Source organism: Sus scrofa, chromosome 3 (genome assembly GCF_000003025.6).
Source record: "Sus scrofa isolate TJ Tabasco breed Duroc chromosome 3, Sscrofa11.1, whole genome shotgun sequence".
In the NCBI taxonomy this organism is placed as follows: Eukaryota; Metazoa; Chordata; class Mammalia; order Artiodactyla; family Suidae; genus Sus; species Sus scrofa.
Genome location: NC_010445.4, coordinates 34133749 through 34159400, shown reverse-complemented (window position 1 = coordinate 34159400; position 25652 = coordinate 34133749). Strand labels below are relative to the sequence as shown.

The 25652-nt window shown below is 46.6% G+C and overlaps 1 pseudogene; it reads left to right on the top strand.

Annotated features, from left to right (window-relative positions):
- LOC110260111 lies at positions 2640 to 4268 on the top strand (annotated as a pseudogene).

Genomic DNA, 25652 nt, shown 5'->3' with positions numbered 1-25652 from the left:
GGCAGATTTGTTCCTGCTGAGCCACAACGGGAACTCCAAGATGTTAAAATTCAGTCTGTGATAATGTCAGACTGAGGTTGGGGCACGCAGAAATTGGCATTAAGGAGGAAGCTGGAAAATGTACCTAGGTGTAATAGTTCTTTATGTTTTATTCCATCTGTATTTCCCACCCAGTCTATTTCTTACTTACTTTTGTACGATCGCTATTAAACACTGTCATTTCGGTAGCTTGTCTTCCTACAGATAGCATAATTAAGAAATTTTCTCAGAGTTCCCATCGTGGCTCAATGGTTAATGAATCTGACTAGCATCCATGAGGACTCAGGTTTGATACCTGGCCTTGCTCAGTGGGTTAAGGATCCAGTGTTGCCCTGAGCTGTGGTATAGGTCGCAGATATGGCTCAGACCCTGCGTTACTATGCCTGTGGTGTAGGCCAGTGGCTACAGCTCTGATTCAACCCCTAGCCTGGGAACTTCCATGTGCCATGGGTGCAGCCCTAAAGAGCCAAAAAAAAAAAAGAAAAAGAAAAGAAAAAACAAACTTTCCCAAGGGAGTTCCCATTGTGGCTCAGCAGGTTAAGAACCTGACTAGTATCCATGAGGATGTAGGTTCAATCCCTGGCCTCGCTCAGTGGGTTAAGGATCAGGTGTTGCCGCAAGCTGCTGCATAGATCACAGATAAGGCTCAGATCTGGCATGGCTGTGGCTGTGGCTTAGGCCGGCAACCGCAGCTCTGGGTCAACTGCTAGCCCAGGAACTTCCATATGCTGCAGGTGTGGCCAAAAAAAAAAAAAAGAAAGATGATGGCTCTTCCACTCATTGTTCGCACCTGGGCTATTTTAACCACCATGCTGATAAAGCACAGAGGCACCAGCCCCCGAGTGCTAAGAGGTACCTCATTTATAGGCCCAATGCTTAGGAAGCCACACCCAGCCTCCACTGGCTCATCGAACTAGTATCCACTCAGTCTGAGCCATCCCAGCCCTGTGCCAAGCAGATGTGTTCTGGGAATCCAGAGAAACAGAAGATGAAATAATCTATCAATTAGAAAAGCCAAACTGGTCATCTGAGAAGCTAAACTAATAGCAGTTGATAAAGCAGCTGTCCAGAGAGACAGAGAAGAGGAAGAATGCCTCTAATCCACTAATTAACCACGGCCTTTATTTCTCATTGCCTGCCTCCCCCAAACCCTGACTGCAGCAAACTCAAGCTTTCTTCTTTGAACCAGTCTTGACAACCAAGGGTGTTAAATATGCCAGGTCTGGGTTGTGTTGCTTTTGTAAAAAATTTCAAGTATATGTTATTATTTCTTTTTTATCTATATAATTTACTTTATTTATTAACTGTGGGGTTTTTTTTTTTAATTAAAGTATAGTTGGGAGTTCCTGTCGTGGCTCAGCAGAAACAAATCCGACTAGGAACCATGAGGTTGCAGGTTAATTCCCTGGCCTCACTCAGTGGGTTAAGGATCCAGTGTTGCCGTGAGCTGTGATGTAGATCACAGATGTGGCTCAGATCCTGCATCGCTGTGGCTGTGTCATAGGCTGGCAGCTGTAGCTCTGATTGGACCCCTAGCCCGGGAACCTCCATATGCCACATGAGTGGCCCTAAAAAGCATTAAAAAAAAAATTTTTTTTTAAGGAGTTCCTGTCCTGGCTCAGTGGTTAACGAATCTAACTAGGAATCATGAGGTTGCAAGTTTGGTCCCTGGCCTTGATCAGTGGGTTAAGGATCCGGCGTTGCCATGAGCTGTGGTGTAGATTGCAGATGAGGCTCGAATCCCACATTGCTGTGGCTCTGGCATAGGCCGGTGGCTACAGCTCCAATTCGACCCCTAGCCTGGGAACCTCCATATGGCGTGGATGCAGCCCAAGAAATGACAAAAAGACAAAAAAAAAAAATTAAGTATAGCTGATTTACAGTGTTGTGCCAATTTCTGCAGGACAGCATAGTGACCCAGTCATATATATATATACATACATATTCTTTTTTCATATTATCTTTTCTCATATTATCTTCCATCATGGTCTATCAAAAGAGATTAGATCTAGTTCCCTGTGCTCTACAGCAGGATATCATTGCTTATCCATTCTAAATGTAATCGTTAACCCCAGACCTCTCCATCCATCCCATTCCCTGCCCCCTCCTCCTTTGCAACCACAAGTCTGTTCTCCATGTCTGTGAGTCTGTCTCTGTCTTGTAGATGGGTTCACTTGTGGCACATTTGAGATTCAACATCTAAGTGAAACATTATTGTTACCTGTAGTCACCATGCCGTACCTGGGGTTTCCAGAACCTATTCTTCTCATAACTGAGAAGTGGTACCCGCTGATCAGCATCTCCCCTGTTCTCCCATCCTCAGCCCCTAGTTAACCACCTTTCTACTCTCTGACTTCTCTTTGAGGTCTTGTTTTTTTAGATTCCACATGCAAGTGGGATCATGCAGTATTTGTCTTTTATGTCTGGCTTACTTCTCTTAGCCTAATGTCCTCCAAGTTCATCCATCTGTTATTGCAAATGGCAGGATTCTTTATGATCCCTGAAGAATGTTCCATTGCAGATATGACACCACCTTTTCTTCATGCATTTGTCCATCACTGGACATTTGGGTTCTTTCTCTACCTTGGCTCTTGTGAAGCATGAGACTGCAGATACCTCTTCAAGATACTGATTTCATTTCCTTCGGCGATAGCCCCAGAGTGGGATTGCTGGACCGTATGGTAGGTAGCTCTATATTTAATTTTCTGATGAAGCTCCTTACTGTTCTCCATAATGGCTGTCCCAATTTACGTGCCCACCAACAGGGCACAAGGGTTCCCTTTTCTCCACATCCTCACCAACCCTTGTCAACCTTTGACTTGTTGCTGTTTGCCTTCTTAAGGCAATGGTAGAAAAAATTGCAAACCATGTATCTGATAAGAGGTTAATATCCAAAATATGTAAGAACCTTATGAAACTTAATACCAAAAGAAAAATAAACCAATCTAACAATGAGTAAAAGGGAATTCCTGTTGTGACTCAGCAGTAATGAACCCAACTAATGAGGGTTTGATCCCTGGCCTTGCTCAGTGGGTTAAGGATCCAGGGTTGCCATGAGCTGTGGTGTAAGTCACAGACGTGGCTCGGATCCTGTGTTGCTATAGCTGTGGTGTAGGCTGGCAGCTACAACTCTGATTCGACCCGTAGCCTGGGAACTTCCATATGCCACGGGTACAGCCTAAAAAGACAAAATAAATAAAATAAATAAAAGTAAAGTATCTGTATAGACATTTTTCTAAAGAAGACATACAAATGGCCATCAGTTACATGAAAAGATGCTCAGCATCACTAATCATTAGGGAGATGCAAATGAAAACCACACTGAGCTATCACCTTGCACCTGCCTGGATCATTTTCCATTCCTGGGGCTGAAGACAGTCCTAACCCAAACATAAAGGCTGGGAGCCGGGCTGGGGGAGCTCCCCAAAGGGAGATGCCTTGTTAGAATCAGAAGGGGGCTGTGCTTACCCTACCAGATGCTCTTTCACTGCTCTCTCTCTCCATTCCCAGATCAATTAGGTAACCCCCTTGCTTCCGGGGACCATAATTCCATCCAGGACTCCCATCCCCATCCCCAGTCTTTGCCCACCAGCTTCCTGGGGCTCCACATTCTGTCCCTGAACCTTGCCCACACCCGGCATGACAGGGTCAGGAATTGAGAACAGACTGCTGGTGATGGAAGAGGCAGACAGTCTCTGCTTGTTCCCATAACAAAGGGGCCCCCATCAGAGAGGAACTTAGGGAAAGACACAGCCCCTGAAGAGCTCTCCCTTGTGGACTTTTAAATGTCCACTCCAAGCTGTGCAGAATTTAGCGCCTTGTGCTGCTGTTGCTGCCACTGCTTCTATGGCTATTGCACCTTATAAATACACGTCCAGGGTCCACAGCCCTCACTCTGCCATCCAGCTTCTGCAGGCATCCCAGCCTGCAGTCCACGTGCAGGGGCAGGAGCCGGTGACCGCCTCCATGCTGGCCATTGCATCCCGCCACCAGGAACAGAAGCAGATGCTGGGGAAACATTTGTTCCTGTTCATCCAGACCATGCACGCAAACCTGGCTGGGAAGATTACGGGGATGCTGCTGGAGATTGACAACTCAGAACTGCTGCACACACCGGAGCCCCCGGAGACTCTCCTCCCAAAGTGGATGAAGCTGTGGCGGTCCTACAGGCTCATCATAAGGAAGAAGCTGCCCAGAAGGTGGGTGCTGTTGCTGCTGCTACCTCTTAAACAAGGACAAACCAAACAAACCCTCGTGGAGTTCAGCTCAAGGTTCGAAGACTTCCTAGCTTGTCCTGTGGACCTCAGTACCAAGAACCATAAATTGCAAATTTAATAGGTCATTTTGTATCAAAAGGTCAATTATGAAGCACCTAGAATTTTTCAATTAAAAGAATATATTCTCTGGATTCTGATACGTCCCAGACAGTGTTAACTTTTTTTTTCTATTGTGGGCTTTGGTTCTTTTCCCCCCACCAAAAATTGGTTTTATTTGATGTACCCAAGTCTTAAGTTTAATGAAGGAAAGAACTCCATGAAATTTCCACTCCAAGTTCCTGTTGTGGCGCGATGGGATCAGTGGCCTCTCTGCAGCGCCAGGACACAAGTTCAAGCCCCAGCCTGGCACAGTGGGTTAAAGGATCTAGTGCTTCCACAGTTGCAGTGTAGGTTGCAACTGTGGCTCATATCTGATCCTTGGTCCCGGAACTCCATATGCCACGGGGCGGCCGAAAAAGAAAAAAAGAAAAAGAAAAAAAATGTCCACTCCCTGGAATGTCTATTAATTAATATTATTATTATCATTCAATGAGATGGATGGGAATACTAATCACTCCTTTCCCACAAATCTCTCCATAAGCATACTTATCTCTAGACAAATAACAGTCTAAGGACAAATGCTTACCTCTTGACATTTAGCTTTGTGGAATGGACGCGAAAGAAGGCAGTGGGGTTGAACTTCTACAGCTCAGCTTCCTGTGCCGATCTGCCTGCCACCATCCTGGGACCCTCTGCTCTGAAATCTCCATGGCCCTCTCTCCCCACCCTCTTCCTTCTGTGGCCACACTATTGTTTCCCTAGTTTAGGGGCAGAGGAAGGGAGAAATCTCTTGACATAAAGCATGGCCCCATGGAAGAAGAGGGGTCTATGCAACGAGACACATGAGACTCTAATCCTACTGCTGTTGTTCCTTGGCTTCATGACCTTGAGAAGCCCTCAGTCCCTCACAGCTGCCTCAGTTTTGCGGAACTGGCAAAGACTGCCCAAATCAGAACACATTCTGTTGCCATATATAGTCTGGCCATTGTCCATTTGTCTGTTGTTTCCCAGTTTCCTCACTGGTAAAAATGGAGATTAAAATAATCCCAAACTGAAAGATTGTAGGGGAAATAGTAGTAAGACATGCTATAAAAGTCACTTGCAGGGAAACCCTGTATGCTGTTGGTGGGAATGTAAATTGGTGCAGTCACTGTGGAGAACAACAGTGCGGAGAGTCCTTAAAAAACTAAAAATAAAGCTATCATATAATCCAGGGATCCCACTCCTGGGCACATATCTGGAAAAAAACTCTTAATTCAAAAAGGCATATGTACCCCAATGTTCTTAGCAGCACTATTTACAATAGCCAAGACATGGAAGTAACCTAAATGTCCACCAACTGAAGAATGGATGAAGAAGATGTGGTACATACATACAATGGAACACTACTCAGCCATAAAAAAGAATGAAATGATACCATTTGCAGCAACATGGATGGACCTAGAGATTATCATGCTAAGCAAAGTAAGCCAGACAGAGAACGACATATGATATTACTTAAATGAGGAATCTAAAAAAAAATTATGCAAATGAACTTATTTACAAGACATACATAGATTCACAGACACAGAAAGCAAATTTATGCTTACTAAAGGGGAAAGGAGATAAAGGAGGGATAAATTAGGAATTTGGGATTAACCGATACACACCACTGTACATAAAATAAACAGGAGTTCCCGTCATGGCTCAGTGGTTAAGGAACCCAACTAGTATCCGTGAGGACATGAGTTCGATAGCCAGCCTCGCTCAGTGGGTTAAGGATCTGGTGTTGCCATGAGCTGTGGTATAGGTCGTAGACTTGGCTCAGATCCCAGATTGCCATGGCTGTGGTATAGGCTGGCAGCTACAGCTCCGATTTGACCCCCTAGCCTGGGAACCTCCATATGCCTCAGGTGTGGCCCTAAAAAGACAAAAGATGAAATAAAATAAATAAAATAAAATAAAATAAACAAGAAAGACCTAATATATAGCACAGGAAGTATATTCAATATCTTAACCCATAATGGAAAATAATCTGAAAAAGAATATAGACATAGGAGTTCCCATCATGGCGCAGCGGAAACGAATCCAACTAGGAACCATGAGGTTTTGGCTCTGGTCTCAGGCCTCACTCAGTGGGTTGAGGATCCGGTGTTGCTGTGAGCTGTGTGGTGTAGGTTTCAGGACGAGGCTCGGCTCCCAAGTTGCTGTGGCTCTGGCATAGGCCGGCGGCTACAGCTCCAATTTGACCCCTAGCCTGGGAACCTCCATGTGCCACGGATACGGCCCTGAAAAGACAAAAAGCCCCCCCCCCCAAAAAAGAATATAGACATGGATATACACACATATATATTACATTTATGTATTTATATGTATATGTAAAACTGAATCACTTTGCTTATACCTGAAACATTATAAATCAACCATACTTGATTTTTTTAACCATACATACTTGATTTTTTTAAAAAATCACTTGACTTTATGCTGAGCCTTTATTCATGCATTCCACCTAAGTCTCTTGGTGTCAGAGATACTGTGATGAGAAAACAGGAGAGGTTCCTAATCCCACGGAACTCACACTCTAGCAACAGTGCACAGCTCATAACGCAGCAAACAACAAACAGAACAAAATATTTTCAGACAGTGATACATGCTATGAAGACAATCAAAGAAGGCTGGGAGCATGGTTCATTGGGAAGTGGGGGAGGGGGCTGGAACTTTACAAAGGGGGGTCAGAAAAGGCCGCTTAATAAAGATGCTGTTCAGACCTGGAGGAGCCAGCCCCGCAGTGACCTGGAGGAGGGGCTTCCAGACAGGGGGACATAGGGACTTTTCGAGGAGCGTGATGAAGGCCAGTGGCTGGAAGGAAGTAAGAGCTTGGGAGAGATGAGGGTGTGGCCTCAGAGAGGCAGAGACTGTCAGCTCCCAGAAAGGACTTTAGCTTTTATTTTAAAAGCAAAGCAGGGAGGTCCGGTCGAGGCACAGTGGAAATGAATCCAACTAGGAACCATGAGGTTGCAGGTTTGATCCCTGGCCTCGCTCAGTGGGTTGAGGATCCAGCGTTACTGTGAGCTGTGGTGCAGGTGGCAGATGCAGCTCAGGTCTGGCATTGCTGTGGCTGTGGCATAGGCCGGCAGCTGTACCTCCGATTAGACCCCTAGCCTGGAAACCTACATATGCCACATGTGCTGCCCTTAAAAGCAAAAAACAAACAAACAAACAAAAAGCAATGCAGTGTCTCCAGTGGGTTGAAGCAGGGTCATGCCACGTAAGCTAGGGTGCATTTGTAACGGATCGTCCAGAGTGAGGAAACTGTCCTGGCGGTGTGGGTGAGACCTGGGTGGCTTGGACTAAGGCAGCAGCAGAGATGGAGGGAGATGAGCCAGGGTGTATGTTGGAGGCAGAGCCACCAGACCGTGCTGATGAGTGGGACCTGGAGAAAGAGAAGGAACGAGAGGAGGCAGAGACGGTCCTTGGGGCTAGGGGATGGAGGGGCTTTTATTAAGGTACATAATTAATTAGTACCTTAAGTGCTACTGATCACCAGTTGCAGGGAAGAGGGAGAAAAAAAGCAGAGAATCCTGGCTAGGGGAGAGGGAGGGAGAGATGCCTCAAGACCACTGGCTCAATGGGTTGAGAGATGCCTCAAGCCCGGTCTGGCTCAATGGGTTAAGAACCCGCCTAGTATCCATGAGGATGCGGGTTTGATCCCTGGCCTTGCCCAGCGGGCTAAGGATCTGATGCTGCATCAAGCTGCAGCATAGGTCGCAGATGTGGCTCAGATGTGGTATTGCTATGGCCGTGGTGTAGGTCGCAGATACAGCTCAGTGTTGCTGGGGCTGTGCTGTAGGCTGGTAACCCCTAGTCTGGGAATTTCCATATGCTCTGGGTGTGGCCCTAAAAGGGGGAGGGGGACATGAAAAATACCTTTCTGGTCCAGAGTTCTCTGTACGCATAGACCCTTGCTTTTCTGTCCCCTCTGTTGTGATCGTGAAGCCGCTGCCAAGAAATACCATCCCCCACCTCTCGCAGCCCCTCCCTCCGCTTCCACGGCGGTGAGGAGGGGGAGCCGGTTTCCGTGGCCAAACTTTCCTAATTACCTTCACAGCGGCTCTCAGGTCCCTGGGCGACTCTCCTGAAAAAGAGAAATGGCCTCTAGATGTGGGCCCCAAGCGGGGAGCAGGCCTGCGATTGGCCCGAGATAATTGGGCTGCTGTCTGGGTCTCCGGGAACGGGCTGTTCGGGAACATTAGCGGAGGCCGCAGGCGTCTTGCTGGGCTGGGGCATGCAGAGAGGCAGAATGAACCACGCGGGGGGTGTCCTGGTCATCAGAAACTCCGCTGGGGCCCCAGCTGCCTCGGGTCCCCTGGGGGTGGGGGTGGGGAGGGGGAGGGGTGGGAGTTGGGGAGAACTGATGAGCCACCAGCACATCCTCTCTGGTTCCTTCCCCAAGAGCCATCTTTCCCTTCAGGCTCACTTCTCCATCGGCTCCTACGGGATGCAGTGGACAGAGCACTGTGGTCCCAGAAGCCTCTAAAAGACCTGAGCCTCTCCGCTCTGCCGCTGGACCTGAAGCCCTCCCCTGAACGTCCCTTTTCTCCTGGTAAAATGGAGATAAGGATGCTAGTTACTCTTTTTGTTCAAGGATGCAGGGAAGTGATGTATGTGAAAGTGTCGAGAAGTGGGAGTTCCTGTTGTGGCTCAATGGTAATGAACATGACCAGTATCCATGAGGTTGTGGGTTCGATCCCTGGCCGCATTCAGTAAGTTAAGGATCCAGCATTGCCGTGAGCTGTGTGTAGGTCACAGATGAAGATCAGATCCCGCATTGCCGTGGCTGTGGCCTTAGGCTGGCAGCTGCGGGTCCCATTCCATTAGGCCCCTGGCCTGGGAACCTCCATATGCCACAGGAGCGGCCCTAAGAAGCAGGGAAGAAAAACAAAAAAGTGTCAAGAAGAGCCTCTGGTATGGCCCATAAATATTGTTCCTTCCATCCTCTGCTTTTGATGGAGCCATTCTTGAAAAGCCTTCTTTGCCCCGGCACCCAGCTCAAACCTCAGGTACCCCCAGACTCCTCCTGGGTCCCCTCAGTGAGGCTGTCCTCCCCTGCCCCACACCCCACACCAGTCCTCAACCCCAGTCCACCCAACTCCTACTGAAGCCCCCCTGTTAGGACAATAGCTGATGTTATTCTGTGTTTACCGGGCACCAGACACTGTGTTGGGCATTTCCCATGTGTCAGCCTCATCTCTACCCCAGGGGGCAAACACTATTACATCCCATTTCAAAGACGAGAAAGCAGATGCTGAAAAAGGCTAAAAGGCTTCCCCAAAGTTGCCCCCATTAGTGAATGAGAAGGCCGGGCTTCAAACCCGCCGCTTGTCTGACCCCAGCCCCCACGTCATGGCCCTCACGATGCACCTGGAACTGGCTCACGTGTTTTCTCGTTTAAGACTTATAACAACCCAGGTAAGGAGGAATCATCCCTCCCTGCTCCATCAGACCCATTTCACTGATGAAAAAATCAAGGCCCAGGAGAGAATAACCAACTCAATACCGAGAGTCACTAAGTAGTAGGGAACATATACACTTAACCTCCACGGATGGATTTTAACCGGAATGGCCTTGAGGTGAGAAGTAAGGACATAGCATCACAATACAGCCTTTTTCCATCAATACACCTTCTCCCTTAGAAGACAAAAATCCAGTTACCCTAACTGCTGGATGTAAACTTGAAGTTGAAGCCTCATTTCTAACTCTGAAATTAACTCATTTGCCCTTGAGTTTAATTAAGATGGAAGAATTAACAACCACTGGTTATTTTCCCAATACATGTCGCTTGTTTGCTGAAGGGCAAAGGTGCTGAGATGGCAGGTAAGGGCACCTTCTTTGGGGTTGGCAGTAAAGACCCCAGAAGAAAAAGAAGAGCTCTCTAGGGTGTCATTCAAAGCTCCATTCTGTTCTCTTATATGAATGCTGTTTCCTACCCCAGATCTTGAGATGCAAAGTTGGTCCTAAAGGCATCCAGAAGATGGAAAGCACTGTTGTTAAGAGCACAGTTTGGCTCTCCGTCAAGGCTGGGCTGGAGCCCGGCTCTGCCACTCCCCATGGTGCCACCTTGGGCAGGTGGCTTTACCGCTGTGGTGGAGGACTCTCATTTGGAAAAAAAAAAGGTCAACACCCATCTCACTGCAGCATGGTGAGGATTTAATGCAACAATGGGTGAAAAGTCTTTAGTCGAGTGCTAAATCTTGGTGAGAACTCAAGATGCCGTTCTCACCAAGAGGAAGTACCCAACAATCAAAGAATGGAAGGGCTTGGAGAAACACATGGCCTTCTTCCCAGCAAGACGGCCGGCAGTGAAGAGGGTGCAGAAAGTCCTGGTGTTGACCCTGGACCACATCAGTTCAATGACAACTGCTCTCAGGCTTCACTCTCATTAAAGGATTCTTATGAGGATAAAATAAAGCACCACCTATAAAGTATCCAGCCCAGGGCAGGGTATTCAGTAAGCCTCAGGTATGTTTCCATTCAGCTGCATCAGTGGCCTTTCATTCAGCAAAGGGTGGAGTTTGCCATCACCCTCCAGGAAGCCAGAGCTCTTTCCTCCTTGGTGTCCTCTCAATATCCCCACCCATCCTCCCTGGGCATCCTGAGGAACCACCCACACCCCAGTCCTGGCTGCCATCCATCTCCCTCCAAACTCATGAGGCTCCCTTGAGATTCATGCTTCCCTCTTTCCCGTTGGCTCATTTCTTCCTTATCAAATCCAACCCTGCCACCTTCTCCTGGAAAATCCCCAGAGACCCCTGTGAGTCAAAGATTAGAACGTTGTCAAAATGACCTAATCACACTCTGGGGAGCCTGGCGTGGAGTCTCGTCCCTAGCTTGCTCCTTACTGATGCGCATAAAGTGACTCCTAGATTCCTCCCAGAATGCCCACTTCCTCCACCCTGAAAGTCAGGCAGATCCTCCAAATTGTTGATCTCCCACCTGAAGAACCATTGCTCTTTCTCTGTCATTTCCTGTTGGTGCTGATGTGGACATGTTTGAGTGGGTTTGCAGCTCATCTCTCAACCAACCAGGACACCCAGTGATCGAAACGTCCTCATCCACGCTCTTGCAAGAAAACATCTCCATCCTCAAGCACAGCAACTGGCGGAGATATTAACATATTTCTGAGACAAAAGGTTCTGCGCAGGTCCCCTGGGAAGGTCATCCCAGCAGGGGTGCCAGACAAGAGATGAGGAAGGTGTTTCCCCTAAAAGGGAGTCCAAATCATGGTGAAAATTGGGCAGACTGATCCAAATCAGTGGTATCCAACCGTGAATCTGAAAGCAAAGGGGGGCTCTAATCAAAAGCCGTCAGAGCTGGAATATTGGGGACATGTCAGGAAATAGAGTCCATGGTGGGTCACATGAACAGCTCAGAGAGAAGTTTTGGTGGGGAGCAGCACCCATTACTCACCATGTTACTCTGTTACTCCATGACGTCACGTTGGTAGCTTGAGATCAGCCATGCTGGGAGTATTTACACCACAGTAATTGACAAACTCTACAAATCAGAGTTTTGTTGGTTTGGGGGATTGTTATCTTTTTTTTTTCCCCGGTGTGTTTGGGTTTGGGTTTTGTCATTCCCCGCCCCCCTGCTGCACCCACAGCATGCAGATGGTCTTGGGCCGGGGATTGAACCCATGCCATAGCAACAACCCAGGCCACAGCAGTGACAATGCTGGATCCTTCACCACAAGGGGACTCCTGAGGCTGTTTTTTTTTTTTTTTTTTTTTCAGGTTTTTGGGTTTTTTTTTTGGTTTTAGTTTTGGAACAAGCTGGTTTTTAAAGGTTACCAACACATCAGTGGTAGCCTGGCAGGATGGTAGAGTAGTTAAGGGGACAGGGGTTGTAACCAAAAAAACTGAGAAACTTGAGTACATTATTGGACCTTGCTGTGCCTTGATTTGGGAATCTGAGGAAAAAAAAAAAAAAAAGGTGGGGTCACCTTAAAGAGATTCATTCAGATTGAATGTTCTCACTGTACAATGCACTCATATCAGACACACGGGAAACCCTCTCTAATAATGATATCATAATAACCATGATCCTGGTGGACTAAAGGTTTCTTTTGCTGCAGTTGCTTTCAAGGTTTCCAAAGTGCCAAAGTCAAAAAGAAAATTTTTACTCCTTATCTCTGCCAGCTTATTTTTTGGGGTGTTTTATTTAAAAAAAAATAGAATTCAGAAAGCCAAGTCTTTCTAGGAGGATTTTTCAATAATTGCCCTTTTTTCCTTCAGATATTCAGAGATGATTTCTGCCACCATCAAGAAAAAAAGGAAGTCAAGTGTTTCAGTGCTGAGCCCGGACTGCCTCCCGAGCAGGGAGGTTATAACGAGAAGATAGCTGTCTCCCAAAAAAGCTAATCCATTGTTTTCATGTCCAACCTTTACAAACGGCGCCCGCGTGGCAGAGTTTGAATCACTCTCTCTAACAGCCTTGGAAAACAAATGCAGAACCTTTCAAGTTCATTCAAAGTCATTACAACACTTTCCAGAACTGAATCAATTACCGTAACCTCGGTGGGTGTGTAAAATATGAAATTACCAGCACCCGCACAGCACCAGGGAATGGGCAAATTAGCAGAAATTGATTATGGGAGCTTTGGGAGCAGCCCCTGGTGTATTAAGTGTCTTGATGACAAACAGCAATATATTATTTGTGAAATTTTGTTTGATGAAATTGTCTTGTCCGCTAATGGTGCTTTGCCTTGGTGATCACTGATTTTGCCATCTAACAGTTGACGTGGGAGTTGAGCTTCCCGTGTTGTGACTGATGCAAACGAGACAATCCAGTTGTTCTGATAGGTTTGATACCCATTTGGTGTCACAATCCAGATGAGAATGTGGTCACTCCAAATGAGCTCACCATGGTTTTTCTTCCCTCGACACCATAAGACTATCGTTGAGACTTTTTTTTTTTTTGTCCTTCTCATCACTCCCTTTTCATATTCTATTCCTGGTTTCTCTTCCTCCTTATTGTCTGATGAATCCTCTTCTGAGCCAAGTTTATTAGCAGACAGGATCATTGTACCCCGAAAGATAAGCCATCCCAATGTAACCCTTCCTTCTAACTCCCGTTTTCTTGGTTTACATGTTGATTTATCTCAAAGCAAGAGGATATGTTTAAGACGGTCTCGCTGGGAATGAAGAATGCCAAACAGCTGTAGGGACAAAACCTTCCAACATTAGTATACTGAGGTGTCTCTGGGATGTCTTCCTGGCTTATAATAATGTCACCTCTGGAAAGTGATATAGCTCTGTGACCTCCCCCTCTGCCAACCCAGCCGTAACTGAGTGACCCCAGGCATGAGCACCTGGTCAAAGGTGGGCAAATGTGATTCCCTACTGGGACTTTGACATTTGGAAAACTAAGATTTAGGGGCCATGTGTCACCAAAGCTGAGTCATGGCCCTCCAGAGAGAAGCATGGTGGAATCTTGAGCTTATGTCACACAGGATACACATGGTTCTTGCCTTTATTGATTCTTAGTTATTCACTACTTTCTGGGGTTCCTTATGCTGCCCTCAGTTCCTTCTCAATAAAGCACACCCCTCTTTTTGAACTCAGTTTGCCACAGTCCATTTTTTTTTACTTATTTTTTTTTAATTACTCAAATGAATTTATCACATCTGTAGTTGTATAATGATCATAACAATCTGATTTCATAGGATTTCCGTCCCACAACCCAAGCACATCCCCCCACCCCCCAAACTGTCTCCTCTGGAAACCATAAGTTTTTCAATGTCTGTGAGTCAGCAGCTGTTCTGCAAAGAAGTTCCGTCTGTCCTTTTTTCAGATTCCACATGTCAGTGGTAGCATTTGATGGTGGTGTCTCATTGTCTGACTGACTTCACTTAGCATGATAGTTTCTAGGTCCATCCATGTTGCAAAAAATGCTGGTATTTCATTCTTTTTAATGGCTAATATTCCATTGTGTATATGTACCACATCTTCTGGATCCACTCCTCTGTTGATGGATATTTAGGTTGTTTCCATGTCTTGGCTATTGTAAATAGTGCTGCAATCAACACTGGAGTACATGTGTCTTTGCGAGTCGTGGTTTTCTCTGGATAGATGCCCAGGAGTGGGATTGCTGGATCAAATGGTAGTTCTATGTTTAGTTTTCTGAGGAATCTCCATACTGCTTTCCACAGTGGTTGCACCAATTTACAGTCCCACTAACAGTGTACTAGGGTTCCTTTTTCTCCACACCTTCTCCAGCCCTTATTGTTTGGAGACTTTTTGATGATGGCCATTCTGGCTGGTGTAAGGTGGTACCTCATCGTGGTTTTGATTTGCATCTCTCTAATAATGAGTGACACTGAACATCTTTTCATGTGTTTCTTGGCCATCTGTATGTCTTCTTTGGAGAACTGTCTGTTTAGATCTTCTGCCCAATTTTTGATGGGGTGGTTTGTTTTTTTTGGTATGGAGCTGCAGAAGGTGTTTATAAATTTTGGAGCTTAATCCCTTGTCCATTGATTCACTTGCAAAGATTTTCTCCCATTCTGTGGGTTGTCTTTTCGTGTTGTTTAGGGTTTCTTTTGCTGTGCAGAAACTTTTAAGTTTGATTAGGTCCCATTTGTTTATTTTTGTTTTTACTGTCGACCTCTTAGAGTATTCACAGTCCATTTCTGTTGCATGCAAACCAAATGACTTTAGTACAATAAGACTCAGAATAGGTAAAAGCCAGCAAGCTGGACTGAGCGATCTGACCAGTGATTTCCGCACTACTTATGTGGTAAGTGGGGAAGTGTCTGGGCTTTGAAATCAGACCCAGGTTTGAATTCTAGCTCAGCTTTCTGTTGGCTGAATAGCTTAGAGTTGGTTCCCTTATGTCTCTGGACCTTGATTTCCTCATCTGTAAAATGGGATAAAACTGCTAAGCTCTCAGACTTTTTTTTAATTTTTTTTATTGAAGTGTGGTTGATTTACAGTGTTTTAGGTGTATAGCAAAGTGATTCAGATACATATTTTTTCAGATTCTTTGCCATTATAGTTTATTACAAGATATTGAATATAGTTCCCTATGCTAGAAAGTCCTTATTGTTTATCTATTTTATATATAGTAATATAGTGATGTGTATCTGTTAATCCCAAATTCCTAATTTGTCTCCACCCCCTCCACTTTCCCCTTTAGTAACAATAAGTGTGTTTTCTATGTCTGTAAGTGTTTCTGTTTTGTAAATAAGTTTATTTGGATCATTTTTGTGTGTGTCTCCTTTTTGGGGGGGAGAGGGGCACACCCACGGCATAGGGGGTTTCCCAGGCTAGGGGTTGAATCAGAGCTGTAGCTCCCGGCCTCCACCACAGCCACAGCAATACAGGATCTGAGCCACGTCTGGGACCTACACCACAGCTCACAGCAATGCCGGATCCTTCACCCCCTGAGCAAGGCCAGGGATTGAACCCGAGAACTCATGGTCACTAGTCGGGTTCCTTACCATTGAGACACTGTGGAAATTCCCTGGATCTTTTTTTTCAGTCCACATATAAATGGTATCCTGTGATATTTGTCTTCCTCTGACTGGCTTCCTTCACTTGTATGATCGTCTCTAGCTCTATCCATGTTGCTACAAATGGCATCATTTCATTCTTTCTTATGGCTGAGTAGAATTCCCCTGTATACATGTACCACATCTTCATCCATCCCTCAGCTGATGGACCTTTAGGTGACTTCCCTTTTGGGACTATTTTGAGGACAGCACAGCATGGGCATGTAGTAAGTAACCGACAATCACCTTCCAATGGGAAGCCCGAGGCAGGGTTGGCGTTGCCCTCCCAGGTCATTCCAGGTCATCAGGATGGAGGCCTGATCACATGGATGCAGAGAAGAGGGTGGTGCCACTTGGACCTACCTCGCACACTTAAACCTACTTCAAGGTGCCTGACAGAACCTCCTCTTAGAGAGGCTAGTCTTCCAAGAATAGCACAACCGACATTGAGAAAGCTGGTGTGTCCCCCAACCACCCCAGCTTCCCTTTAGAAAGACCTTTGGACACCTCTGAGCAGGAGCCAAAAGCCAAAGGAAGAACTGGGGTGATGGATCTCAAATCACCACATGCATTTGAAGCCATCACGTGATCACCTGAAATCTACTTTTGCAGCCTCCCCGTCACTCCAGTTTCCACCATACCCTGTAATTCACCCACAAAAATTCATCCCGTCATTGCACAGCAGAAACGAATCTGACTAGGAACCTTAAAGATGAGGGTTCGATCCCTGGCCTTACTCAGTGGGTGAAGGATCCAGTGTTGCCTTGAGCTGTGGTGTAGGTAACAGACGCGGCTCAGATCCTGCGTTGCTGTGGCTGTGGTGTAGGCCAGCAGGTGTAGCTCTGATTCAACCCCTAGCCTGGGAATTCCATATGCCATGGGTGCAGCCCTAAAAAAAGCAAAAAAATAATAATAATTTTTTTTAAATGATACTCCCCTATTCCCTGGTAAACAAAAAAAGGTAATGGATTGAGTGGGTTAAGTTAGTTTCCCACCAACCCGTGAACATTCTCCCACTGACACTTTAAACTTGGTCCTGGAGTTCCTGTCATGGCTCAGCGGTTAACCAACCCAACTAGGATCCATGAGGATGTGAGTTTGACCCCTGGCCTCTCTCAGTGGGTTAAGGATCTGGCATCACCGTGAGCTGTGGTGTAGGTCACAGACGTGGCTCAGATCCTGCATTGCTGTGGCTGTGGTGTAGGCCAGCAGCTACCACTCTGATTCAACCCCTGGCCTGGGAACCTCCATATACCATGGGTATTGCCCTAAAAAGACAAACAAAAAACAAAAACAAAACAAAAAACAAAAAAACTTGACCCCTGAAGACATTATGCAAAAGAAGCCAGACACAGAAAGATAAGTATTGTACAATTCTATTTGTAGGCAATGTCCAGAATAGGCAAATCCATAGACATGGAAAATAGAATTGTGGTTGCCAGGGCTGGACCAAGGAGGAAATGGAAATGGACTGCTCCTGGGTTTGGGGTCCCTCTCTGGGGTGATGAAAATATCCTAGAATTAGACAGTGTTGATGATTGTACAACCTTGCAAATATACTAAGAACTACGGAAATATACACTTTAAAAGGGTGAGTTTGACGATGTATAAATTATAATCTCAATCCAAAAAAAAAAGATAAAAAAAACAGTAGGAAATGGGGAGCTCCCCTTGTGGTTCAGTGGGTTACGAACCTGACTAGGATCCATGAGGATGTGGGTTTGATCCCTGGCCTCGCTCAGTGGGTTAAGGATCTGGTGTGGCTCCCAGCTGTGGTGTAGGTCCCAGATGTGGCTTGGATCTGGCATTGCTGTGGCTGTGGCCTAGGCCAACAGCGGCAGCTCCAGTTGGACCCCTGGCCGGGGAGCCTCCATATGCTGCAGGTGTGGCCCTAAAAAGAAGAAAGAAAACAGTAAGAAGAGGGAAGAGAAAAGAGAGGGAAATAAGGATTGGACTTGAGCTTGTAGGAATTGACATTCACTCTTAGGCAGAGTGGGAGATGGTCAGGGTAGTAGTTCTTTGTGTGAATTCTCAAGTCTGGCCATCTGGGTTCAAGCTCCCACCCTGCTTACCCAGCTGGGTGCTGGGGACAGGTCATTTCATCTCTTTTGGCCTCGTCACCCCCACTCTGGAGATAATATAGGAATGATTTGGGGATTCTTGGGAGGATAAAACTTGATAATCCATGATTATCAAGACATGATAATCCATGTCACGTGCTTAGCATAGTGCGTGGTGCATATTCAGGGCTCGGTAAACACTTGTTAGTTTCCTTAGGAAGGGAGGAAATCATTGACTTGAAGGGAAAGGAGAATCGGGGTTGAGAAAAAGAAGAGGAAAGGAGAGGTAGGAAAAGTCTGGGGAGGAAGGATGCTCGAGAAACTGGCCAGTGCCCCCACCCCCAGCGGGGGGAGATCTCGGCGATCCCAACCCGGAAACCGCAGTCTGAGCTCCTCCCCCCACCCCCCATCCCCCACCCCCACTTGAAGGAAGTGCTCAGAATGCATCTCACCAGCAAGGACCACAACCCTCCAATGTCAGCTTATGTTTCCCAGTTTTCTGGCGGCCCCGGCAAAGCAGGAACATGGATGTCTGTTCTCTCCCTCTCTTGCGGCCACGTCGGGGTGGAGGTGGAAGAGGAGAAGGTGGCAGTGTTTACTGCGTTCTCACACTCCCAGGTGCTTTAGCAGGCATGACCTTGGGGCGCAGCTCCCCCAGATCTACTCTGTGATGCTCTCACCATCCCAGGTGCCTTCGCATGCATGGCACCTTAGCGATCAGGCTCCACAGATCAATGCAGTGATGCAGGTATAGTTGCCCCCATTCTACAGAAGAGGAAACAGAGGCTCAGGAAGATGAAGGCGCTTCACTGATCCCTTCCCTCATCCATTCAATCCGTTCGACAATATTTATTGAGCACCTGCCTCATGCCAGATGACATCTCCCGGGCTGTTGGATACAGCAGGGAAAAAGACAGCGTAGTTTACATTCTCCTGGAGGAAAAGAGACAAGAAGCAGGAGATAAATCACTAAGCGCAATGATGACAGATTGTACAAACTCTAGGGAAGGAAAGAGGAAGGCACAAGGGAATGGCTAGGCGGGCCCTGCTTTCAATAGGGCAGGCTCACGGAGGAGGGCACGTGAATCTGAAAAATGAAATAGAGCTGGGGTGCGCAGATGTGCAAACAAGCCTTCCAGCAAGTGCAAAGGCCCTGGGGTAGAAGTGGCTCCCCTTGCACCATACAAACTGCACAGCACAGAAGCCTGCACTGTGTTGAATTCATAGCAGGTACACAAATGGTGCTTAGCAAATGTTCATCACTCACTATTTAACTCAGAGGCCCTTGCAGCTTCCAAACCCATGAGACTAACTGATCCTCCAAAGCAACAAAGTCTTCTCTCTGTATCTCCAGTGCCAGGCATAGTGTTCTGCACTTGCTGCAATCAGAAAGGCCTGGCTTGGGGAGTTCCCTTCGTGGTGCAGCGGAAACAAATCCGACTAGGAACCATGAGGTTGCGGGTTCGATCCCTGGCCTCGCTCAGTGGGTTAAGGATCCAGCCTTGCCGTGAGCTGTGGTGTAGGTCACAGACTGAGCTTGGACCTGGCGTTGCTATGGCTGTGCTGTAGGTTAGCAGCTGTTGCTCCTATTAGCCCCCTAGCCTGGTTACATATGCTGTGGGTGCGGCCCTAAAAAAGCAAAAAAAGAAAAAGAAAGAAGCACCTGGCTTGGAACAGGGAGACCCAAATTCAAATCCCAGCTCTGCCTGTTAGTAATAGCTCCTTGTAATTTGGAGCTCAATTCTCCGGGCCTCAGCCCCCTCACCTGTGAAATGGGTATGAAATAGACATTTCCCCATGGGTTTGTTGTGAGCACAAAATAAGGTGACGTATGTTAATCCCAAACAAGATACCTGGTCTGTGGTTCAATTTTCTTTTTTTTTTTTAATCATAAGAGTGTTCTATTTTTAGCCGATCCACACTGAGCTGTTTACTCTGAGCCTGCCCTAATTCCCTCTCCTGTGTTGTCTTTTAATCCTCACATAAGACCATGAAGGGAGGTACTGTGTTTGCCCCCACTTCATGGAAAAGGACACTGGGCCCAGAGAGGTTAAGGAATTTGCCTAAAGTCACACAGCTATAAACAGCTAATGAGTAGGATCTGACTCCAAATCCACCACATAACCCTGTCTCTTGCCAAGGAGGGGTAGAGAGCTCTGCGAGCTACTTGGGAGCAAATTATTTTTTCCTCTCCCCATCACCTTTATGGTATCTGCCAAGCCAAATAAGGTCATTTCCTTATGGTTTCTTCTACAAAATGCACGCTGGTGCGCGCGCGCACACACACACACACACACACACACACACACACTTTCTGGAAGGAATCTGTAATTTCTGATAAAGAAGGAAGATGCATCTGAGTTCAACCTGCTTACCCCACCCCTGCAGACACCCCCATGCTGTTCTAGTTAATAGGCCTTGCTGCCCCTTCTGACCTGCTCCCCCCAAACCCAGCAAGTCTTCCCAAAGCATCCAATCATCGCCTCCCTCCTCCTCTCGCGCCACAGGGAGGTCCTGGCAGAAGCCGGAGCAGGAGGACGAGGTTTCCGTCAAGGGGAGCACGGCAGGCTCTCGGCGGATCAGAGGGGAATGACTTCGCTGCTCTGTGCCCTGTTCACATAATGAGGGGATAACCTGGCGTTTAAATCGCAGCCCAAGTGGTAAATCTGCATTGTCAGCCTTCAACGTGATTTACAAAATAATTTAAAAATGCATGAGCCTTCTTCTTTATAAAGCATGGGGGTGCTAACGTAGCTGCTAAATATTTTATCTCCCAAGGTGAGCTGTTTGCCTTGTGGCCATCACTCACGGACCCAGCAAGGGAGGCACACGGGGTGTGAGCCTTCTGCAGACACTCCCACATCGAGTTTATTCCCATCAAGCAAGGATCCGGGAGAAGGGTAGGGTACCCCCCCCCCCGCCTCTGGTCCTCTGAATACTGCTTTTGTTTACCACCTTCCCGGAAAATGGCTGTTTGCAGGCATCCTCAGCAGACGCACCTGCCCTTTGCTCATTCGAACTGAGCAAGAGACCATTGACTTTGCGGGTTTCCTCGGCAAGGATCTGCGGGGCTACGGGGAACCTGCGGTGGGCGGGGAGTGGTACTCAGATGAGCACTTGCGAGAACGTGGTGGGGAAAATGGCAGCCCCCACCAGCATCTTTGTTCCCTGGGAGAGACTGCTGCTGGCTGGGGTGAGATGCAAGGACAATCGAAGCCTCACTCAATCTGGGAAGACAGAAATGCTGAACTTGAAAGAAGGGCTGTTTGGTTCTGTTTTGTTTTTTTCACATCGCTAACTTCTTATTCAAAGCAAAGATCATGTCCACATCCCTGGAGCTAAATGTTGAGTATTAAGGTTCCCATCGTGGTGCAGAGGAAACAAATCCAACTAGGAACCATGAGGTTGCAGGTTCGATCCCTGGCCTCGCTCAATGGGTTAAAGATATGGAGTTGCCGTGAGCTGCGGTGTAGGTCGAAGACATGGCACGGATCTGGTGTTGCTGTGGCTGTGGTGTAGGCCAGCAGGTGTAGGTCTGATTCAGCCCCTAGTCTGGGAACCTCCATATGCTGTGAGTGTGGCCCTAAAAATCTAAAAAAAAAAAAAAAAAAAAAAACCCAGAAAAAAAAAAATAATAATAACTTGAGTACTGCAGTCCCAAACTGATTCTGAGCAAGACTCTCCAAAAGCCAGCTTTGGGCCTTGAGTGAGAACCATCATAAGCAAATGGAGTGGGGGGTTTGGGGGCGGGGAGAAAATGAGGCATGACTCTTGACAGAAGAGAAGCCATTCTTGTCCTAAGCCATTCTGTGATCTGAGCCCGACCACAATGCTTGCCCTTGAACAGATCTCAGTAATTAATGATCTTAAGGGAACAAAAGGATGCAGGAACAAAGGAAAAGCAATTAAGAAACAATAGTGGAGGGATAAAACAGACTCCTAGTTCCCCCTCTAGGGAGATATATGACAATCAGATACATATCTTTGAGTTCTGCAGGAGCAAGGCCTCCACCCAGGTGCAGGCTGGTGAGAATCTAAGGAATGATGACCTTCCTTGACCTTTTCTGACCCTCACGACTTCAATCAAGCTTGCACTCTATCAACCTTGGCTCCCATTCTATACTGATTTTCCTCTGCTCTGGCCCCTTCATGAATATGCATATACCCTTAGCGTGAAACTTCCCCAGTTTTGCTGTTCAGGGAGGCACTGCTTTGGGCTTTGGGAAAGATCCTCCATGTTCTCCTTATGTGATACAAGTAATAAATCCTTCCTTCTCCCGATCCTTGGCTTGGTTGTGTCTCTTGGCTTGACACCCACAGAGAGGCTGACCCAGTTTTCGGGGAACACCAACCCATCATTGGATCTGGCTCCTCCCTGTCCCTGGAAGACAAGAAGTGGTGGCTGAACAGTGGGCTGGGGAGTGACCGAATCAGAATCTCTGGGAAGAGGGGCTCAGGAACCAGCATTTATAATCAATTTCTTCAGTGGTTCTCACGCACACTAAAATTTTAGACCTTCTGGGCTCTACTAAAGGTGCTGAACCCTGTCTGAACATAAGCATTTGTAAAGAGGAAGTTTTTAAAGGGTACTGATGTTCTAGGCATTCCCTAGTGGCCTAGCAGTTAAGGATTTGGCATTGCCACTGCTGTGGCTTGGGTTCGATCCCTAGTCCAGGAACTTTCTCGTGGCCCAAACAACCACAGTTAAAAAGGTACCGATGCTCTAAATCCCACCCAGCAGTCCCGATTTCACTGATGTGAAAATCAGTGTGGCTTGGACATTAAGAGGTTTATGTTGTGAGCCACATGGGAAGTCCGACACGAAGAGGTTTAAAATCTCCCCATAGTGATTCAGAGGCGCATCCAGTGTTGACCATCATGGACAGAGGAACTTCAGGCTCTTGGATCTCCATGGATTCGTGTCTGCACTCAACTTGAACTTGTCTAAGTGATGGCATGTACACTTCACCTGGTAGTTCATTCCTTGACTGGTCATCTCATTGTAAGACTTTATTCCTCCAACTGAACTGAAACTTGACACTAATTAATTCCACTTGCTAGTCCTCCCTGCCTTGCAATCAGGTCATTCCAATGGACCGGCTGTAGCGCTGATGAAATTTGCTTTCGCCTTGTCCTGTGACATCCTTATTCCTTCTCCAGAGCCCTCACCTCTTTCTTACTCCCTAATCCTGAATGATTAGGAAGAGGAAGCCTACTCTTCCTCCTTCCATGAAGACACTCTCAGGAAGGTGTCTGAGATCAGTCAATTTCACGTTAGCCTGAAGGAGTCAATGGAAAGGTGAGCCTTAGATGTCGGAGACAAGGCTCTAGCCAACTCTGCCTGTGTAGGACCTTGGTTGAGGCCTGTTAACTCTCTGGGTTTCAGACTTTCCATCTTGAAGCTGGGGGGATTCACCTAGGTTGGTTTGTAGGTCTCTCTCAACTTGCACACTCCAATCTGTGAAAGGATTGGGAAAAGAAGGAATAACAGCTGATGTGGTCAGCCAATGGAAGGAGATAGGGGGTGGGGGATGGAGAGAAGGACGGAGACAGGAAAGGACAGAGGAAGGGGAAGAGAGTTAGATAAGAGAGAAAGGAAGGAAGGAGAGAGGGAGTGGGGAGAGGAAGAAAGGAAGGCTGGGCTCCTGGAGTCTTTTGAGAACTTTCTAATGCACCAAGCAAAACATTTTGAAAATTTAGACACCACTACTCTTTCTATAGTTACTTATTACACGGTGCTGCTGTGCTGTTTGAATCACAAATTGCATGCTAATGGCCTCATTCATAAACCATTGACATTCTTTATGAGTCCTTAGCATTCAGAAATGAAGAATTTGTGTTCAAAATATAATTTGCATTGCAAAATTCAATAATTTAGTTTCTCATATTCATTAATGCCTAAAACCACAACACATAACTTATCCCATTCCAACTCCTTCCTTAGGACACTGGAAAAAGAAGGGTTTCAGCCGGAATCTCAAGTCTTGCTTTTGAGGGCCAAGTTGGGAGCCGCTCTGAGAATTGTCACCAGGGGCAGCCATGCTGGTTTTCCTTAAGGAGTAGGCTCTGAAGTCAGATAGTAGAGGGGTCATTCAAAAATGTTGAAACTTCCCAACCTTAAGAACCCCATCTGAGACATAAATTCCTGCTGAAAGAAATGTACAATTTCCAGGGAAATAGTCAGCGGAAAATCCAGTGAAATGAGCAATGTAACATTCTCTTCAATAGTTTGTGGGACTCTCAGAAATATTGTCCCATCAGATGTTTAATGGAGAGGGCTGTAGAATATTATGTGAACTAGAACTGGGGGACATTCTCTTATAGATACCTTTGCTGTGACTTAGGGACCCCGTCTCATGTATATGAAGGATAAAGTTGGGTTCATAGCACACCTGGATTTTTTTTTTTTTTTTTTTGGCTACACCCTTGGCATGTGGAAATTCCCAGGCCAGGAATAGAATCTATGTCACAGCAGTGACCCATAAATGAACCTATCTCTGAAACAGAAACAGACTCATGGATAGGAGATCAGATTTTTTTTTTCTTTTTTGGGCTTTCTAGGGTTGCACCCACAGCATATGAAGGTTCCCAGGCTAGGGGTCGAATCGGAGCTACAGCTGCTGGCCTAAATCATAGCCACAGTAAGGCAGGATCCAAGCCACATCTGCGACCTACACCACAGCTGTTAACCCTCTGAGTGAGGCCAGGGATCAAACATGCATCCTCAGGGATCCTAGGGGTTTGTTACTGCTGAGCCACGACAGGACCTCTATTTTTGTTTCCAGTACAAGATAGGCACTGAGAATTGTTTAAAGAAAAGAGAGATCCATTGTTTATGAAAGAGCCAATGGGAATGCTTACCTGGCTCAGGTGCCCCTTAAGGATAGGTCTTTGGGGATATCATCTGGGGGCTTACCTCCAACACACCTCTCTTGATTTGCTAGGTTATACTGCAATGGGCTAGTGTAAACAGTATTAGGCTATTAGGCCAGACCAGAACAATATGGGTCAAACAATATGTAGGCTATTGGGTCCAACCAGAACCTTTCAGAACTAAGACCTGAGGGTCAAGACAATGAAATTGAATAAATACAATTCCCAGAGTCAGAAGTTCTGCATTTTAGATCTCAAAATTAAACCTCCAGCCTGCTGCATGAACTTTGTTTGATTCATGCCCTCTCTCTGAACCTTGCAAATGGGTGGGGGGGTGGATTTCATGATCCCTAAAAACTCTTCCAATATAGAAACCTCTAGGACTTCAAGATCTGACCCTAGTACCATGCCCCAAATTGGACACTGGTCACTCCTGTCTGGGTGGGTCTGCCTGAGAGATGGTTGTCCGAGCCTTAGAAAGTCAAAGACCAAAGACCTTACTAGAATCTAAAGTGGTCCCTTCAAAGGAACCACATGAGCATCATTCAGTGCCCAGCACCCAGCTTGCATATCGCCAGTGCTGGAGAAATCACCACTCATTAATTCCGCAGATGTGCTCTGAGCACTGACAAGGTGAAGGACGACATCCTAGGCAGTAAGAGTACAGTGATGAGCAGCACAGAGCAGGTCCCTGCCTCTGTGGGGTTTTCATTCCTTTTTATTCTTTTCAGTTTTTTATTGAAGGGTAATTGATTTACAATGCTGTTAATTTCTGTACAGCAAAGTGATTCAGTTAGATAGATAGATAGATAGATAGATAGATAGATAGATAGATAG